Genomic DNA, 4984 nt, shown 5'->3' with positions numbered 1-4984 from the left:
TTCTTGTGGACAGTTTTCCGGGGCTAAGTTTGGACAAGGGCACACCTCTAGCTACATCGGACTCTAGAGTATCTAGACAATCCAGAGGAAAGAGCACTGCAGAATCAAAGGAAATGCTTTCAAAGATGAATGTGCCTTGTATGCCATCAGATTACACTTTTGAAGTCACTCCTGGGTGTTATTTTGTCTTTTCTAGTAGGTTATAAATATCTTCATGGCAGATATTCTCCATTACATCCTCATTTCCCATCATAGGTCAGAGAGATTTGGAACTTGGTGTGTGTATTTATTTTCTATTGTTATATAGCAAATGATCATACAAGTAGTGTCTGAAAGCAGTTTGTATTTATTTTCTCCTGGTGTCTGTGAGGTAGGAATATGGGCACTGCACTGAGTGGCTAGGTGCCATGAAGAATGGGAATCAAGATTTAAGGCACGGCTATCTTTTTATCCCGAGATTTGAATGAAGAGAGGTTTGCTTCTAGATTCACCCACCTTTCTGGCAGATTCAGGTTCCTTCTGATAGCTCTGTTCTGTGAAGAATTAAGAATTTAAGGCAGCTTGTGTTTACTTTCAAAACCAGCAATAGAAAATCTAAATCAAGATTCTTCACAAGACGGAGTGTTATATGATGTGAGATAATCACAGGTGTAACAACCCAACACCTTTGTCATATTGCTGATGAGCTAGTTACAGGTCTTTCTCACACACAAGGGAAAAGGATGATACTAGGAAGTAAACATCCACAAACTCGAGCCTGTTCAGCACGGTGAGTGGAAAAGTAGTTTTCTGGTGTAACTCGAGTTCCCCTCAATGCCCATCTTTTCCTAAAGATGAAGAGAGGGTTGGAGAGCTGGAAGAGGGTTCTTATTGACCAAGAGCTAATAATAAGGTGCTCACTTGTGAGCTGAGTGCTCAGAAACTGTGTTTTCTAAGGTTCACAAATTTTGAGCTTAAATCACACGATCATCTTCAGAGAAGAAGCCAGATAAAGATGAGACTCTCCTGGACCTGTCACAAACACACAGTCTCATTCCTGTTTGTCTTTCATTACATGGTGTATTTAAAACCATGATGTTTTTCTAAACTTGTTTTTTTCAGACTCTCTTTTTCTCTGTTCTTATATTTAATTAAGGTGAAACTAATTTTTTTTCCTCCTTTATTATCTTCTTATTTGACAGTTTTTCCTTTTTAGTTCCGATGGACTCTTTTATCTTTGGTGGGGGTGTGTGCATGTGTGTGTTTGTGCTTGTGCGTGCTTGTGTGTGCATGTGTGTGAACATTCATGCATTTGGAGGCCAGGAGGTTCTCCCTGCATGTTTTCCGCTGTGTCTCTTCATCTTATTTTTTTGAGGCAGGGTCTCTCACTAAATATAGAATTCACATATTTGGCAAGTATTGCTGCACAGGGAATTCCAGGTATCCTCCTGTCTCTGCTTCCCCTGTGACAGGATTTTAGGTGTCTGCCACAATAGCTGGCTTTTTATGTGGGTTCTGTGGACCTGAACTCAGGTCCTCATGTTCATTACAACAAGCACTTTTCTGACCAAGCTATCTCCACAGTCCCTCAGGTGGGCTTTTAAGACAAGCCCACAAAACCTGTTCCAGCAGAAAGTCGCAAGGCATACTCTAGATTGAAACTGTAGCCTACAGGGTTAATTTGCTTTGTGGATACTAAGCACTTCTCCACTTCCTAACTTTCTTTACCTGTGATATCTCTGGAAAAGTGAATGAAAGGCTGAAAATCTAGGCTGTTTATTTATATGCCAGCTCTGGTAAAGGCTTCCTTCCTGGCTGCCCTGACCTGTGTCTTTTAAGGACCAACTGTGAGCTTTCTGTGCTTAATTTTGTCAGGACATCTATGATACACTCCCACAGCATAAAGGCTCAGAGAATCAAACTGAAGGAAACAAGGGCTCTAAAAGAGAGAGTCATATTTCTAGAAGGGAAAAACGAAGACTGAAGATATTTTCTGCCTCTGTGGACATCTAAAAATACAAGGATACTCATTCCAGCTGGCTCAGTCTTGGAACAGTGAGGGCAGCATGGAAGAAAAATGCGTGGTGCTGAGCTGTAGCGATAGAAGGGCCAAGGGGTCATCCGTAGAATCAGTGAAGCTTTCCTAAAGCATTTCTTCCGTCATTAGCCCACCTATGTCTTCAAGGTTCATATCACTGTTACTATTTGGTAGGACTTTGTAATAATGGGTTGTTGAAAAGTAGAAGTAGGTCTCAGGGCTACTTTGCAACTTTTGGTTTTGTAAAATTATTTTTAATAAAAAGTAAAAAACATGGAGAAATAAAAAAAAATACTGAACTGAAAAGCAGTGCCTCTTTCAACAACCTTACAAGGGGTGGCGCGGGGCGGGGGGCGGTCCACCAATTTCTATAAAGAGACATGTCTATTCTTTCTTTAATAAAGTAAGTAAACACATGTGAATTGCCTACTGTTGTCTTAATTAGGCTGAACTTCTCCATTTGGTATCCAACTATACAGCTTCTGCTACTTCAATCACTTTAGCTGACCTTGATTCAGCCATAACTCCACACCATGCCCCAGGGGTGCTCTGTATCATTGAATTGGAAGATTAAGTCTTTGTTTGGTAGTAGAGAGCTACATGCATCCTGCTCCTGACATTCGGAGATTCATTCCAAAGAGGAGCAGGCTGGCAGGCCGAGAGTATTACAGAGTAATAACAAAGCGAGCCTGACCACTGGAATGGTCCTGCACCTCTTCCAGTAGCAGGGTAACTGGGCTCACACAGAATCACTTGTTTCTAGTTCTTAGCTCCTTTCCTGCAGCACTGAGGTGAGCAAATACGTTGTGGTCCTCCTGTTGAATTAAGAGCCCCGTATTTAAACTCAGCTCTGTTTGAGCTTGATTTTTGTCTGTGCCACTTTGGAACTCTATGACCTTGAGCAACGTGATGAGGCTCTGCGCAGTCCAGTTTCACACTCTGTTATATGGGATGGATCCTATTTAATTCATCTGGCTCCCAGCAGTTGTGAATGACTTCATGTATGTGAAGTATTCAATACTGGACTTGGTAGCTAGTGCTCCCTCCATAAATGTAAGCTATTATCATAGCCATAGTCGCTCTTGCACTTTGCAGCATCCCATGACTCCCTGACTTCAGCTTCATCATCATTGAGGGATATCTTAATAAGAAATGAATCCTATCTATTCTTTGTAAAACGATATCTCGCTTTCAGGAGACATACTCATCACCCTCTGCAATCCTACTCACAAGGGGAGAAAAAAAAAAAGAGTTCTGCTTTATCATCACCTCAATGTTCTGACCTTTGGGTCCACGGCTTACTTGATTTTCAGGTAATTGAATTACTTCCCTGGAGAAATAGTCCAAATTCAAGACCATAACCATGATTATAATAAATAACATGCCATTGTTCATTTCAAAATTAGTAAAAGAATAGCTTTTAAAATGTTTTTGCTTCAAAAACAAGCACAAATGGTTATGACCTTGTTAATTAGCTTTATTTCATTTCACCATGTAAATATTTACTAAAACATCATTCTTGAACAACCATAAATACATACAATTTTAATTGTTAATTAAAAATAAAATTAAAAATAATAGACTTCCTTGTTTCCAACCCTTTGAAAAATCATAATTCAAGCCAAATTTCTAATCTCTCTGTGAACTAAAGGTCTTGAAAAATGAAAGCGAGAAAGCAATAACCTCCAGAAAGACAAAGGAAAAGAAGGATGGGTCGGTTGGATGTATTCCTACTATGATGTCAGCTTAGGGTGCACAGCAGTATGTGTTGTTGAAGATGTAGTTCTCAGGCATGTGGGGTATTCTATTTAGCATAATTCTCACAGAACCATCAATCCAGTTGCATTGACTAAGACAAGCTTATCCCATAAATAGGAAAAAAAATCCTCCATATATCACTTTATGGCCTGAGAGAATTGAAGTGACAGTGGAATTATCCAAGTTTTCTTGTGGCAGGAGTGGATCTGGCTTGGGATACCTGGGGTAGGTTGATATTGAACAGTGCCTGAACAATCAATTGGAGATATACTATATAACATTAGAATTGGACTCTTGATGGGAAGTTGAGCAGACATGCATATATTTATTTGGGCAAAGACCTACCTCATCTGTGTTCCTTCTAGAGCCCCCCGGAAGTGCAGGATGCTAAACAAGATATGTTCAGTGTTCTGTCTTGAGTTAGTCAAAAAAAAAAAAAAAAAGAAGAAGAAGGTTGTCCAGCATGGAGTTTCATACTTGGGACTCTGACACTTAGGAGACAGAGGTTGGAGTATCATTGGATGTTTGGGGCTAACCTTAGCTACGGAGTTAGTTCTATGTCATCTTGAAGGCTGTTGGTTCTGGATTTAGAAAATTCTTAATAATTCATTTTCAAAGAAAAAAATGGACAAAGAACCAAAAGATAATCTTGAATTGGAAAAATATCCACCTGTATTGAAGAAAATTTTGTTTGAAAGTCAGATGAATTCTACTTCTATGGGGAAAAGACCACACGTTAGTGATGTGAAAGTTATATTAAAGATCTGAGTTCCCAGCATGCCTTTGTGGAAAACCCTGTGGGAACAGCTCCTGGAGATGGATAAAGAAGCTTAAGAATACCCCCATACCCTCCACTACTATCAGAAAAGCACTGAGCACAGGAAAATCAGATGGCCATTGAGTGGCATGACGGAGTCTGTCTGGTGGAAGCATTGGGTGGTAACTCTGTGTTCAGTTTTCAGGTCTTTGATGTGCGACATTTCATGAGGTTGTTAATTGAGGTTCTTCCCACTGGCCAGCTCCCACTGTTAGTGGCAGACTGCACCAGTTTGAAGCCGGTCAGTCTGGATGTCTTTTGATTTCAGGAACTTGAACTTGCTATAGGCAATTTTGTGTGCTTCACATTCATAAGGTCAACTAATCACAAATGGAAACATATTGGGGAGGTGGGGTTGTAGCTCAATGATATTCACTTAGTATGCAAAAGGG

This window comes from Microtus oregoni, unplaced genomic scaffold, assembly GCF_018167655.1.
Source record: "Microtus oregoni isolate MIOR12 unplaced genomic scaffold, Mior012 000043F_ref0000047, whole genome shotgun sequence".
NCBI lineage: Eukaryota > Metazoa > Chordata > Mammalia > Rodentia > Cricetidae > Microtus > Microtus oregoni.
This window is presented reverse-complemented; position numbering follows the sequence as displayed.